The following is a 16,063-nucleotide window of genomic DNA, read 5'->3' on the forward strand; positions in this document are numbered from 1 at the left end:
CATGCTACCAGCTTACTTTAAAGGGCCAATTTCCTTTTTTCAAATTACAGGCATGTTTATGGGAGGTTTTTTTAACTCATTGTGATGATTTGGGGAATTTGGCTATGTACAAGCTACAAGTTCTGGTTCATTTGATGAAATTGCTGTATCATCAAATTCCTAAGGGCTTGCTTACACTAGAGAGCCTTTTTCGGAGTGATAGCCGTGTTAGTCTGTATCAGCAAAAACAACGAGGAGTCCTTGTGGCACCTTAGAGAGCTTGAAAGCTTATGCCCGAATAAATTTCTTAGTCTCTAAGGTGCCACAAGGACTCCTCGTTGTTTTTCAAGATAGTTATGTCAGCAAAGCCCCTTATGTAAATGCAGGAGCATAAGCCGATAAAAGGTGTTCTGACAGCGTTGCTATACCACCTCCCGGAAAAACATTGTCTAAATCAACAGGACCATGCTTGTGTCAGTATAGCTGTGTCTATTCCAGGGTTTTTGCAAGTATAGCTAAGTCAGCTAGGGTGTGTGTGTCAATTCCCCCAACACACACTCCTAGCAGACATAGCTATGCCCACAAAACTTTGTCGTGTAGATCAGGCCTCAACGTATAGTGAGTCTGTCATGGGCTGATAAGTTCCCTGACACACATCACCTGCCATGTCTGGAAGAAGCTACAGAACCAGGGGTGCCAGAACACGGTTATGGCCGCCCACTTTTTACCGGTCATAAGGGTGAGAGACAGGGGGGAGGGGTAGAGAGGAGTGAGCAGGGGGTGGGGCCTCAGGGGAAGAGATGGTACAAAGGCAAGGCCTGGGGGTGGCATGGCGCTGGGGATGAGGCCACAGTTTGGGCATCTGTTTCCCCCCCCTTTTAGGGCACTTCTGCCACTCCTGTACAGAACAAACAAAAAAACATTGTTAATATAAGGACTGGGCTCTGGCTAAATGATGATATATGCCTCAGCTGGTAGAGCAAGTTCTAATACCCAGGTGGTTTGATGGCAGAGGGGTTTGGAGACTGGAAAATCCCCAAACAGGGAAACAAAAACCAGGTGGTAGTGCTAGCTTTTAAAAAGAGGCTGAGTGAGGGGGAGGGGAAGGCACAGGCTCTTGGCGGGAGATGTAGGAGCAGCCCACGTGAAAGGAAGCGAAGAGAGACAGCAGACTCCAAAATCCAGACAGGAAGCCCAGAGGAAAGAGCTCCAGGAGAGGGGACTTGGAACCTTGAAAGGATGCTGTCCTACATCTTGAACACTGAAGCAGGAAATGGCATATAGAGGTCTTATTGTCTTGTCTGGATCTGTATATATCTTGTGCTGTCCACAGTAAAGAGTGATTGTTTTTTGGAACCCTTACAAAACCTGTGTGTCTATTTGCTTCAGCTACCAAGTGTCCCTGGAGCTGTAACTGTAAACCAGAGTATGCACAAGCTTGGAGCTCTGGAAATAGGTGTGATACGCTACTGGGGTGTCTGGGCATGTGTGTATCAGCACTGGTCCTGGGATCCTAAGACATTTGGGCTACAAGGCCCCGCTCCCATGAAGGGGTAACAGTCTGTGTGCCCAGAAAACATGCCAGAGAGGCCAAAGAGACAGAACTGGAGCCTACCTATGTTCAGGGAAACTTAAGAGGACACTGGTGTAGCATGGTGGGACCCAAACACAGCAGTCTGGCGAGTGTTCCGTAGGGGGAGTTTGACCGGGGCTGTGACAGGGGCTCTCGGGGAAAAAAATCCCTAATGGCGGACAGAGCTGTCCATAGGGACCCCGGGCAGCACGGGGCCAGCAGCCCGGAGCCCCTGGACTTCCAAGAGCTAAGCAGATCAAAGCAAGCATCTCTATCACACTGAGGAGATTTAAACTTCAAGACTCCTTATAAGAGACGGAAAGGGAGGTGGATATTTTTTGCTGTTTTTTAAATTAAATAGGTAGCTAGTATTATTTTTTAAATTATTATGAAGAATAAGTTTAAGCTTTGTTGTAATGTGCGTTGTTTGCCTGGACTGCTCAAGACCTGAATGCTTGTGTAGGAGGAACTCTTTGAGTTGGCTTCTTAAATACATTCATACTGTTTCACATCTGATACTACTTGATGAAACATAGGAGCCTTATCTTATAACAAGCTTATTCAAAGTGATACAAACTACAAAAGTGAGATCTTGGAAGAGTGTTGCTGTTTTCATAATGTAATAAAAATTCTGTAATGATAAATAATATTTAATAATAAATAGTGTGTAATAAGCATGTCATAAAAACAAATTTTATATTTCCAAGATCACTGCTTTTATAATTTATGCTCAGGTAAAGGAGAAAATCCCTGGAAATATTCATTTTAGGAGGGGGTTCGTGAGACGACATTTTAGTGAAAGGGGTTCACAGGTTGTTAAAGTTTGGGAACCAGTGATTTAATCTAATTTAACTTCCCCAGGCAATTCTTGATTCTGTCAGCCCAATTGATATCACGGTACCAAGGGCAATCACAGAAAGCCTAGGGCTGCTCTGCACTTACAAATTCTACCAGTAGAACTATTTTGGTTGGAGGTGTGATTTTTTCCCCCCAACACAGAGCAGTAAAAGCTCTCATGTGGACACCATTACATCAGTATAAAGGTGCCTTATATCTGTAGAACTATCTCCATGCGAGACACTTTTTGCCACTTTATCATTACACTGGTATTGCAAAACTTTCTAGTGTCGATAAGCCCTTGCAGTGCAACATCACAGTGCAAACTCCGACCACCTGAGACCAAGCTAAGGAGTGTATGAAATGCAAAAAAGAAACCCCACTTTGAATTTATGCAGATATTTCATATATTAAAATGTCATGCTTGTGCCCTCTAGACACATGTGCAAGCAAACTATAAAAATGCATCTAACACCAGAAAATGTCAATTCCTCACCTGTTAAAAAAACTCATCAGGTGCTCTGAAGAAATATATAGGCCTTGCAATGTGCCCAGCTCAGTACATTGGGGTTCTGACAGAGTAAGAAGAGGGAAGCAAATAATGTAGTCTGTGGAAATCAGCTAAGATTTGAAAGCTGCTATTTCGTATGGAAACTGCTCATCGGGGAGCTGGAAGAGACTGGTTCTGATCTGAGCAAATTATGGCCATTTAAAAATTCTGTACTGTGTGTATCTGAGGGACAGGGCAAGGTTCACGCACAGCTAAATTAACTATGCATTGAAGACATAGATCCTCAAAGGAGTTTAGGCTCCTTGCTTCCACTGAAATCAGTGGATTACCTCTGTGGGTCTGACCCTAAACTCGTACATCCCCTTCTAGTTTGAAGTGATTCAGGTTCAAATCTTGATGTGCCAGGTACATAAGCTTTTCCACACAAACTGGTTGGAGGCCAGTATCACTTTGACTTTAGGTTCCTGGTGCCTATTTTCTCCATTTGTTGGTTTCAGCTAGAATGCCTTCCCTGCTTCCTGCAGCTTCTCAGCCAGCCTGCCCTGGCAGACCCAACTGGCAGAGGTGCTTCACATTCAAACCACTTTGAAAATCACAGCCCTTGTCTAGAAAATGAGTTTCTAAGGAGCCCAAAGGATCCAATCTCTTAGGATTCTTCAGCTTACGTCCCTAGGGCTAAAGAGTTGATAGCAGGAAGCAGAAGGGAATTGAAATCCGGGGCTATGGCACTAATGGAGGTTTTGAGGGAACATGGGAAAGGCCGAGAGGTACAGGGATGGAGTGAGGAGGATAGTGTAGCCTCTGTTTAAACTGAATGGATAGTTCTGTGTTAAACTACAGTGTCCTTAGGGAGTGAGCTCAGCTCGTGTGTTGCTACAGTCTTAAGATCAACACGCTGAAAGTTACTGTTAGTGATTTTCTTAGATTGGGAGACTCTAGGAACACACAAAGAATGAAGGCTGTGACCACAAACACAGTCACAAGTAAGGAATCTTGTTGTTTTACTAAGCAGATGATCAAAGTTACAGTCACTAACAAATATATAAAACCTAAGAAAGCACCTGCAATAGCTAATGCAGTATTCATACTCACATCCCCAAAGATAGCGTTGAGTCTGATGGCTCTCTCAACAGGTGGTCATCAACAGAGGAGTGATTCCTGCTACCGTCTTCCCACCTATCAGCACCACGGAACCTCTTTTATCCTGTTGTTATGACCTGTCCTAACACCTTATGCATATGCATGAAGGCTTCACAACCCTCCTTTTCCTTATCTATACTTACACACTCCAGAAATGCTGGGGCGCCCTGCTTGTCAGAGGTGGTTTTCTTATTTCCCCTTATTCTCATTAGCATCTTATTAATATTTGCTTCAACCTGTTTCCAGGGTTACCTGCGATAAGAGCAGAACTTTCCATGATGTTACAATCAGGTATCTTGTGGTTTAGATGAGTACATTGTGGTCTACTTTTGCAGAACATCAACTGTTGGCACATTCTTTACAGTAATCTTGTAATTTTCCTGGCCCAGGGTTATTCTTAGGCCACCCACTTATGCCAAGCCTAGTGTGGCTAAGCCTTCACCTGTAGGCCTTGCATTACAGCTATGCTTTACTTATATACTTAATACACACGTATCACTCCTGAATACTTGTATGCTGCCGTGTCGGTCCCAGGATATTAGAGAGGCCAGATAGGTGAAGTAATATCTTTTATTGGACCTATTTCTGTTGTTGAGAGCATAGGCACTGACTCATTGGGTGCTCCGGGGCTGGTAATAAAGGTAATAATAGGAGATATACCAATCTCCTAGAACTGGAAGGGACCTTGAAAGGTCATTGAGTCCAGCCCCCTGCCTTCACTAGCAGGACCAATTTTTGCCCCAGATCCCTAAGTGGCCCCCTCAAGGATTGAACTCACAACCCTGGGTTTAGCAGGCCAATGTTCAAACCACTGAGCTATCCCTCAGCACCCATGGGGAAAAAGTGGTGGGTACTCAGCACCCACCAGCAACACCCCTATCAGCTCCCCTCTTCCCCACAGCATCTCCTGCCTGTCAGCAGGCCCCGTCAATCAACGCTTCCTCCTCTCTCCTGTGCCTCCCACCTGCTGCAATCAGCTGTTTTGCGGCTTGCAGGAGGCTCTGGGGGGAAAGGGGAGAGAAGTGAGGGCATGGCGCTTTAGGAGGGAGGGGTGGAATAGGGGAGGAAGAGGCAGGGTGGGGGTGGAACAGGGACAGGAAGAGGTGAGGTGGGGATAGGGACTTTGGAGAAGGGGTGGGGTGGGGGCGGGAAGAGGTGGAGCAGGGCTGGGGCCTTGCGGAAAGGGATGGGGTGGGAGAGGGCCTGGGGCAGAGCCAGGGATCGAGCACCCCCCAGCATATTGTGGGTGAGAGAGACAAGCTTTTGAGCTACACAGAGCTCTTCTTCAGGCCTGGGAAAGGTACACAAAGGCTTTGTCTACACTACCACTTTTGTTGGTCGGGGTGTGAAGAAACACCTCCCTACTGACATAAGTTTCATCAACAAAAGCGCTGGTGTGGCCAGTGCTATGTCGGCAAGAGAGGCTCTCATCTCGACATAGCTAATGTTGCTCGTTGGAGATGGTAATTATGTCAGCAGGAGAGCTCTCGCCTGCCGGCAAAGAGCAGCTATACGCTTTACAGCGGCACAGCTATAGCATAGTCTGTAGTGTAGACATAGCCTCAGGGCAAGTCTACGCTATGGGGCTAAGTTGACCTAAATTATGCAACTCCAGCTATGTGAATAACATTGACATATAGCTGCAGCCAGGAGTGAAAGTAGGCCGGTACAGGGTACTGGTAAGAAGCCAGTACTGGCCCATATGCAGCTGTCGTTAAAACGCTGTGGCGATTTAAAAGGGACCAGGGCTCCCAGCTGCTGCCACTGCTACTGCAGCAGTGGCCGGAGCCCCAGGCCCTTTAAATCACTGCTGGAGCCCCAGGTGGCATGGATGGGCTGGCTGGGGGAAGCTGACCCCCCCGCCCCACCCCTTTTGCCCAAGGCCCCACCCCTTTCTGGGGCCTGGAGCTGGGCCCCCATACGGGTAAGTGTTTAATATTACTTTCACCCCTGGCTGCTGCAGTAATTAAATTGCTTTTGCATGTCCACTTTACACACCTTGTGTTGGTGATGCACATCCTCACTTGCAGCACTTGCACTGATGCAGAAAGCAATGCACCATGGGTAGCTATCCCACCGTGCAACTCACAACCATTTAGCACAGGGTGTTTTGACAAGGTTTTGCAATGCCTCTTGGGGCCAAATGAGTCATGCAGGAGTGAGTGGGAACATGACTTCAACATCCCATAATGTAGTGTGCTCCATCCCATAATTTCATCTGCATCCCATAATGTTTTGTGTCTCTTCAAAAATCGCTGCAAACCCGCATATCCCTCCTCACTGTCTGCCATCTCCGACAGAAACATGGATTCCCCCACAGCTCTGCACTGCTGTGATGAGCTTTGCAAGCACGGATCCTGCAGTGTCTGCCAAGCTACCAGAGGAGCCTTGGGGAACATGATGATTCCATGGGGGCTAAATTGCTGTGTGGGATGTAGAAAGAAACAGTTCAGTCATTGGGGGTGTTACAGAGCAGCTGGAGATGGTGGAGTGCTGGTCCTGGGCCTGAGAAACAAGCATTGAGTGGTGGGAACACATCGTAATGTAGGTTTAGGATGAAGAACAGTGATTGCAGAACTTTCTGATGTGCAAAGTCACTTCCTGGATCTGTGTGCTCAGCTCACCCCAGGCCTCCAGTGCAGGGACACCAAGGTAAGATTGGCATTGATTGGAGAAGTGAGTTGTGATAGTTCTGTGGAAACTTGCAACACCCAATTGCTACTCATCATTTGGGAATCAATTTGGAGTTGGGTTGTGGTGGTGCAGATGTGCAAGGGCGTTAATTGCCTCCTGCTACACAGGACTGTGACTCTGGGCAATGTGCAAGACATAGTGGATAGTTTTGCAGCAACAGGGTTCTTGAACTGCAGTGGGGTGACAGATGGCACACACATCCCTATTTTGGCACCAGACCACCTTGGCACAGAGTACATCAACATAAAGGGCTACTTTTCTGTGGTATTGAAAGCACTGGCGGCTCACGCCGCGCCACACCATCAGGGGCTCGTTCACCTGCACATCTACCAACGTGATATATGCCATCATGTGCCAGCAATGCCCCTCTGCCATGTACATTGGCCAAACCGGACAGTCTCTACACAAAAGAATAAATGGACACAAATCTGACAACAGGAATCATAACATTCAAAAACCAGTGGGAGAACACTTCAATCTCTCTAACCACTCAGTGACAGACTTGAAGGTGGCAATTTTGCAACAAAAAACCTTCAAAAACAGACTCCAAAGAGAGACTGCTGAACTCGAATTAATATGCAAATTAGATACAATTAATGCAGGCTTAAACAGAGACTGGGAATGGTTGGGTCATCTTAATTATCACTTCAAAAGTTTTTTTTCTCCTGCTGATAATAGCTAATCTCAATTGATTAGACTCTTCCTGTTGGTATGCATACTTCCATCTTTTCATGTTCTCTGTATGTATAAATATCTCATGTTTGTGTGTTCCATTCTGTGCATCCGAAGAAGTGGGCTGTAGCTCACGAAAGCTCATGCTGAAATAAATTTGTTAGTCTCTAAGGTGCCACAAGTACTCCTGTTCTTTTCACTAGGGATGCTTTACCAACATCAGTGTGGGCTGGTCAGGGAAGGCGCATGACAGATGCATCTTTAAGAACACAAGGCTGTTCAGAAAGCTGCAAGCAGGAATTTTCTTTCCAGCAGACCTGTGGATTACCACTGGGGATGTTGAAATGCCTTAGAGATCTGGGACACCCAGCCTTCCCTTTACTCCCATGGCTCAGGAAGCCGTACGCCAGCCACCTGGACAGCACCAAGGAGCACTTCAGTGACAGGCTCATCGCATGCAGAATGGCCATTTGAAAGGTCACTGGTGCTGTCTACTCACAAGACAGGATCTCAGTGAAAAAAATCCCAATGGTGATAGCTGCCTGCTGTGTCCTGCATATCTGCACAGCAAAAAGGGGAAGGTGAAATGACTGTCTTCTGATTTAGAGCAGCTGAATACCAGGGCTATAAAAAGAGCTCAGCACAGAGCTGCACAGCTCAAGGAGGCTTTGAAAGACCGTTTCAATAGTGAGCCACAGTAACGTGTGTGGCTGCAGTGTGCTCTAGCTGACATTGCTCTTTTGCATCCGGGTATGAACCTTGTAATGAGTGCTGTGTGTGTGGTAACGTAACATTGCAAATGCACCTATTACTGTTATCTGTAAACGATGGCAGCCGCAGCCTGCATATGTTGTGAACTCATAATGATTGATTCAATTTCCACACAAAAAAAAAGACTGATTCCACACTCATGCAGACACATTTATAACCGAATAAAACTTAATAAATAAAGAGGAGAAAACTTTTGAAGGGCGGAAAGAACAGTCATTTCCATTTCAGAAACACATACACCAACCGTGTCTTTCACAGGTCAGTGTATGTGCGGCTGTGATTGTCTGTACTCTCCTCTGGGGTGGAATGGCAGCGACTCTGGGGTGTGTGTGTGTAGGGAGGTCCCATAATGCAGTTCTCTATGGGCTGCAGAGGGAGGCAAGCATGGGATTGTTGAATCTGAAGGTCAACAAGAGTCTGCAGCATGTCTGTGTGCTGCTTCAGAAGCGCTAGCATCTCCTGCTGCACGTGTCTGTCCTTTTCATGGGCCTTTCTCATCTCTGCTCTATCCCTGTCCATGAGGGTGTGCCTCCAAGAAGTACTGAGTTTATAATGGTGCTAATGATGCTGTGCCCCACACTCGGAAGGGGCCCTGACACGTAGAGGGTGAGCCCAGCAGGCACCGGCCCTCGGGCTGGTGCAGGAGGCCCCCCAAAGGCTGCACAGAGCCACCTGCAGGGGGCAGCCCCCCAGCACTGCACCCTGGGCTCGGCAAAGCGGCTGAAGCTGCCGAGGCGTGGAAGCAGGCCAGCCAGGAGCAGCAACAGCAAGTGTTGCCATGGGGAGGGGACCCCCAGCCTCAGGCGGCTGTGCCCCAACTCATGGTGCCAGGGGTGCTTCACTGCAGGTCCCATGTTCCAGTCTCTGGGGCACGGCTCCCTCGGGCACTGGCTCCATTTGCAGCTGTGGGGCACAGATCGTGGCTCCATGCCCCTCCCTCTGGAGCTGCCACTGCAGCGTAGCCCCCTCCCAGCCTCTGGTGGGGCAGTCATGCCCCCTCCCCCCCCGGGTCCCCTCTGCCCTGGGTAGGGGCTGCAGCCCCTTCCCCGGATTAGTCCGAGGTGGGCGTGGGCTGAGCTCAGGCACCCCTTGCGGTTGGGGATCCCCACTGCTGGGGTCAGGGCTAAGCCCAGACACTTGCCCCGACCCTTCCTGCTGCACTGCCCCTGCCAGTCCCGGACAGCCTGGCGGTGAAAGGGGAGCAGCCCCCTGGGCACCGGGGATGAGTCGGGTGGATGCAGCCTTGGTCCAAGCTGTACCAGGCTAAGCTGTAGCCAGATGAGGTCTGGTCCGATTTGGAGAACAGGGGTGGATCGTCAGCAGGGGGTGAGTCGGGAGTGGGGTGCCTCAGAGCACTCCAGCTGGGGTTTCGGGGTTCGGGGGTGGTTTGGGAATAGAGATTTGGGAGCCAGGAGCCTGGTAGGCAGTGAGAAGATTCAGGTTGAGAGGGGTCGGTTCATAGAGGGGTCTGATCCAGTTTGGGCTGGAAGGAGGGCTGGTCCAGTTTGGGGGTTTTGGTCTGGGGAGGGATGTGGGTCTAGTCCAGTTTGGTCTGGGGAGGGATGTGGGTCTGGTCTGGTCCGGGGTGGGAGGGTTTGTTGTGGGGAGGGATGTGGGTCAGGTCCAGTTTGAAGGGTTGGCCAAGTCTTTTAGATGCACAGCTGGTCCTGATCCTAGTGTCTTTGCCTCTCTACCTGCAGGGAAGGGCTAGCAAGTCGGGTGACTAGTTGTCCCATATTTAAAGAGACAGTCCAATTTTTTGGGACTTTTTCTTATATAGGCACCTATTACCCTCCACCCCCATCCCATTTTTTCACAGTTGCTATCTGGTAACCCTACTAGCAAGTCTAGTATGAATAATGATGCTATAAGTAAAATGTATTAATGTTTTTCATATTTTGTGTTTTTAAAATGTTTTAAAGAGTTTTAAATCTGCCCCAATTTCATACAAAAATTTAATTCAAGCCCTGATTGTTCATATGTGAAATGTGAAGGGTGAGATAGCGTGATGGTTCCCTTTTAGTGGGAGCGGCACATGGCTGGTGGTTTTGGCCAGCTTCGGCTTTTGTTAGTTGTTTTTACCCACTGTATTTTATTTTGTATGTTTTCTTTTATAATGTATTTGTTGTACACGGGTGTGTATTCTTTTTGTCCTAAGGCTACCATTGCTGGTACTCTCAGGGCAGCCAACTCCATCTGTAACTGAAACTTGTAAATTTTGTAAATAAAACCTGTGCAGCTGTGTGCTGTGTCAAAAACAACTTCTGTGTCAAGCGCCTGTCTTTTACAATTGTACCCCTGGGGGCCCACAAAAAGTTTGCTCCAGGCCCACTGTCCACAAAAGGTTAATCCGGCCCTGCCTCCAAGCCTTCTGCTCAGTATTCGAAGCAGCAGAGGCTTGCAGGATCTCTTGGAACATGTCATCTCATGTCCTCTTCCTTCTCCTCCTTATCTCATAGACTTTAAGGTCAGAAGGGACCATCATGATAATCTTATCTGGCTGAGCTGCTCTGCTGGTGTGGATGGAGAGACCTCCAGGCCACATTTCCAGCTGCAAAAGATACAAGGAACAAAGGTACTATAGTGAGTGTGAGATAAATGGAAACTAGGTATACTGAATTCAGACCCCTTGACCCACACAATTTACAAGCACTACATTCTCAGTTCTCCTTGGGATTCATAGGGCATGGCAGCAGTCCCAGCCATGGTGAGTACATCCTGGGAAGGGAGGGGGCGAATTGGGGAAATAAGCAGGGAATAGCTCACAGGCATAAGTATGTGTATAAATAAGGTCCTACTTGAATCGCAGGATGTTCTCTAAATAATTGTGGCTGAGCTGTGGACAAGATGTGGGAAATCACAGAAAAGTAATGGACCTTTACTAGTAATGGTAGTTTGGAAAAGCCTATTTTTAGCTTGGAAAAGAGACAGCTAAGGGGAGATATGAATGAGGTCTATAAAACCATGACAGGTATAGAGAAAGTAGATAAGGAAGTGTTGTTTACTACTTCTCACAACACAAAAACTAGGGGTCACCAAATGAAATTAATAGGCAGCAGGTTTAAAACAAACAAAAGGAAGTATTTCTTCACACAACACACAGTCAATCTGTGGTCCTCCTTGCCAGAGGATGTTGTGAAGGCCAAGACCATAACAGGGTTCAAAAAAGAAGTAGATAAGTTCATGGAGGATAGGTCCACCAATAGCTATTAGCCAGGATGGACAGGGATGGTGTCCCTAGCCTCTGTTTGCCAGAAGCTGGGAATGAGCGACAGGGGATGGATCACTTGATGATTACCTGTTCTGTTCATTCTCTCTGGGGCACGTGGCATTGGCCACTGTCGGAAGACAGGATACTGGGCTAGATGCACCCTTGGTCTGACTCAGTACGGCCGTTCTTATGTTCTTATTTGTTTAAGAAAAATTTGCTGGAATGACATAAACACTCAAGTATTATGTTATGCCTGCTAATTTTTTGATAACCAGACATTTTTCTGCAACTATATTATATATATTTTTAAAAAGTAACTGGTACAATATGCAATTCAGAAGACTAAAAGTCTTAACACAACTGCTGTAGAAACGAGTCCAGTCACTTTAGCCTTTTACATGTTACAGGCATTGAATATTAGTGCAGTACACCCCGCTACAGGGGTCTCCTTCATGACCAGTCTTTGCATTGTGAAGACTTGCCTGTACCGAGATACTGCACACTCGGCACCCACAGAATTAGGCAAGATTGATAGTGATCACTTTGCTCTCCCTGCTAACTCTGGAAAATGCTGCAGAACTTTAGGTGAATCCCAAAACAAGATCATTTCATTCAGATTTACTTGCAAAAAATGTGTATGGGGAAGCTGTACTGTAGCTTCAGGCCAAACACAGGGATTGCCTCCAGAGGGAGTGCCTGCTCTGATAACCTGTTCATTTGTTTCACATCAGATACCTGAACTGCTTTCATAAATGACAGTCCAGGCTGCGTGAACTTTGATCCTTGTTGAGCAGGTCTAGCAACACTTTCCTCAGTGTTGCAGTAGTATTCTTTCAGTTTGTCTGCTGTTTTCTTGAACACTTGTAAAAAACACATTCTGCTCTGCATCTTCACTGTGCTTTTCTTTTGCACTGGAGTCTGCCCAGTGTGTCAAAACCATTACAGTGTTGTACGATTGATGGACAGAAACAGAACACATCTCAAAAGATGTGATGGTTTTCATCAATGGTTTGGCATTCCGAAATGATCTGTAGCAAGTTCACGGCGTTTAAAAGTGAGATCAGGCTGTCCATTATTTGAGTATCAGGTGAAATCGTCATTTCACTTTCAATAAACTCGCCGTAGTCACTTACATGCTCAGCACAGTAAAGAACTGCTTCAAAGCACGAATTCCATTGTGTCACTACTCGTTCTGGAAACAGAGGCACTTGGTCAGGAGGATTAAGCTGTTTTTTTTTCTTCAAAGAAACTCTGGAAACACAGTTTGCGAGCTGTGCAGTGTTTAAACTTTTTTTTCATTGCAGCAGTGAATTTCTTGACTTTAGAAAAAGGAATGCACCACTGATTGTTGCCAGACTTACAATATGCTCATTGCACTTTACATGCATTGAATTAGGAAGTAGCCCCTGTAGAACCTGATTATATGCTCGAGTACAGTATGTTGTTTGTCATATCCCGTACATCTTATTAAAATCTATATCAAAATTGGTCAGGAACTTGCCAGCCAATGGGAGCTGCGGAGCCAGTGCTCAGGGCAGGGGCAGTGCGTGGAGCCCCCATGGCGGCCCCTGAGACAGAGGGACATGTCGGCTGCTTCCTGGGAGCCACGCAGAGCCAGGCAGGGAGCGTGCCAGCCCCACTGCACCGCCTCCGCCAACAGGACTTTTAACGGCCGGGTCAGCGGTGCTGACTGGAGCTGCCAGGGTCCCTTTTCGACCATGTGTTCCAGTTGGAAACCAGACACTTGGCAACCCTACCCAGCTCCAGTGTGGCTGAGGGGCAGGGCCGGGGGGGGGGGGAGGAGGAGCAGGCCCCCCCCATCTCTACCCAGGTGCCAGCGCTCTTGCAGGGGCCCCAGGTTAATCTGCCACTCGGAAGAGGGCTACAAGGATGGAGCCAGGAGAGTAGAGGGTTGATGGAGATGGGGGACTATGGGAGAGGCAGAGGGATGGAGCGGGGTCTGGGGCCAGGAAAGAGGTGCGGTGATGAGGGCAATGGGGAAGAGAAGGGGGTGTGGGTTGGAGGGAGGGGCTGGGACTGTCTGGGGAGATGGCTGGCGGAGCAGAGGGGTGCTGGGGTGTGGTGGGGAGCTGACGGGGGGGGGGGCTGGGTTTGAGGCGGTGACAGGGACACTGCAGCAAAGTAGGGGCTGGACCAGGGATTTCCCTACACCCTCCCTGAATTCCCCCCCCCTTTTGTGAACTGTTTACATGCAGTGTTGCCAATTTAGTCATTGTTTGGAAATTTGAATTGCAATTGAAACATGAATACACACTTTAAAAGCATATAAAGTGCATAATAAAATACATGTATCTGAAAAAGTATAATAGATTTGAAAAGTATGAACATAGACTAGCTTCCATATACAGCAGTTGTTTTTTATGACAATATCAGTGCATTCATTTTGGATATGTTGGCCAACCTAATAATTTCAAATTATGATTTGTAAGTGAAGTCTAAATGAGCTCTCCCTGACAGCTAGTGATGAGCTGGAGCTGGGGGGAAAGGCTTCAGGACCAGATTGTATTTACATTCACACCTAATCTACCTAGACATCCAGCTTGTGCCACGAAACAGCTGTTTTGTAGGGCAGAGAAGGAGAGGGGAGGAGGGGGAATGCGGTGCCCTGGGGGAAGAGGTGGGTCTGGGGCGGGGATTTGGGGAAGGGATCCAATAGAGGCAGGGAGGGAGCGGAGTTGGGGCGGGGACTTTGGGGAAGAGGTTGGAATGGGGGCAGGGACAGAGACAGGGAAAGGGTGGAGTCAGGGTGGGGCCAGGGATGGGGAGGTGTGAGCACCCACCGGGGCTGGAGAAAGTTGGCTCCTATGTCTGCTACAACAGAAGTAGATCTTTGTCCAGCAATACAAGCTTAAGTGTTTAAGACAACTGAAAAAGTACACAGACTTGAGTCTTAAAAATCTACAACAGCGATTTCTAGATTCTACTCAAACTCTACGTAGCTTTTACAGATCCTTGTCCTATAAAACATGAACAGTTGAGTGGAGTGAGGCACTACCAGCAATGGGGCTCTGTAGTCGGTTGCGCCGGGGCTCGACCCTCCTGGGGCAGGAGGGGAGCCACACTGACTCCTTAAGCGTCCGCTGTCACCGTGGGCAGTGTAGCAGAAAACGGTATAGCAAGCTTAGGCCCTCTGTAGTGGGGGCTGAGCAGTACAATAGTTCACTAGGCTCAGGCCCTTGGAAGCAGGGGCTGAGCAGCAAAACAGTTCACTAGGCTCAGGCCCTTGGAAGCAGGGGCTGAGCAGCCAAAACAGTTCACTAGGCTCAGGCCCTTGGAAGCAGGGGCTGAGCAGCCAAAACAGTTCACTAGGCTCAGGCCCTTGGAAGCAGGGGCTGAGCAGCCAAAACAGTTCAATAGGCTCAGGCCCTTGGAAGCAGGGGCTGAGCAGCAAAACAGTTCAATAGGCTCAGGCGTACAGGCCCAGGTCCTTGCACCTGGGTCAGGGGGAAAACTGCCACCCATGAGTGGGGTGGCAGGGGGGACACAGGCCCGCCCACTCCACTGTGTCCCAGCCCGGGGCCCTAGCAGCGGCTATCACTGCTGCTGGTCAGTGGGGTCCTGACCGCAACACACTGACATTGGGACCTCGGCTTCTGTAGCTGGACAGGGGTCGGCTACCCCCAAGCTACTGTCCATATCCCCCTCAGGGTCTACCTCGTGGGTCGCACCAGATGCAGGCCAGTCTACCTGCATAGGCTCCTCAGGACCAGGGCTTGGTGGCAGGTCCGGCAGCTCCTCCGGGAAGTCCGACCCGGCGCGGTCAGGCGGCTCCTCCAGGTAGCAGCAGGGACGGGGAAGCTCCGGCGGCTCCTCTTCGTACTGGGCGCGGGGGAGTTCAAGCGGCCTATCTGGGTACCGGTCACAAGGAAGCTCCGGGGCTTCCTCGTCGTACCGGGCACGAGGGAGCTCCGGCCAGTCAGGGCAGCTGCCTCGGGCCCGGGAGGGTTCCCAGTCAGGAGCTCCCGCCGGCATGTCTGCTCTCGGCGGTGGCTGGCCTCTGACTGAGCTCTGGCTGCTGGCTTTTCTACTTCCTGTCCCGCCCCTTGACTTCCGGGGGGCGGGGACAGGTGGCGGTAGCTCCGCCCACTTGGGTGTCTGGGAGGGAGCTCCCTCTGCTGGACAGGAGGGGAGCCACACCGACTCACTACAGGCTCCCATGTGCTCAGGACAGAATAGAGAATTTGAACACAGAGTGGAATACACAATGAATGAATGAAGATATGACTTCAACTTCTTTTTTATCATCACTAGTGGCTCGACCTGATCTTTGTACTATGTTTCCTGGGGTAAAATAATCAGGAATTTATCTCTTGTTACTCCCAGTCACAACAGCTACAGCTGAGTGTTCTTTTTCATCACTGAATAGGATTTTGTGTTCTGAAAGAAGTCGTCCTTCTGCCTGATCATGTGAATGAACTAATGAGCACATCAACTGAAGAAATGGAAGTACCACACACACGAGAAGCCACCAAAGATGAACGCGTTGCGTTCAAAAAGTTAATCATAGGTGTGTGCAGCACATTTCATTAGGGTGTGCACCCAGGGAATTTTATTTTATTTTTTGAAGGCGAACATCATAAAGGTTGGGGTGTGGGAGGGAGTGCGGGGTGTAGGGGGGGTGCGGTGTGCAGGAAGCGGCTCAGGGCAAGGGATT

At 48.7% G+C, this 16,063-nt stretch overlaps 1 protein-coding gene across 1 annotated transcript in view; it reads right to left on the bottom strand.

Annotated features, from left to right (window-relative positions):
• The window catches only part of PLA1A (phospholipase A1 member A), a 32,531-nt gene extending 28,464 nt beyond the window's left edge, over positions 1-4,067 (bottom strand). The window contains exon 1 of the mRNA XM_045001150.1: positions 3,993-4,067. The gene's annotated coding sequence lies outside the window, so the exon portion shown is untranslated. The remainder of the gene's footprint in view (positions 1-3,992) is intronic.
• Positions 4,068-16,063: the final 11,996 nt, after the last annotated feature.

The sequence above is a fragment of the Mauremys mutica genome, chromosome 1, assembly GCF_020497125.1.
Source record: "Mauremys mutica isolate MM-2020 ecotype Southern chromosome 1, ASM2049712v1, whole genome shotgun sequence".
NCBI lineage: Eukaryota > Metazoa > Chordata > Testudines > Geoemydidae > Mauremys > Mauremys mutica.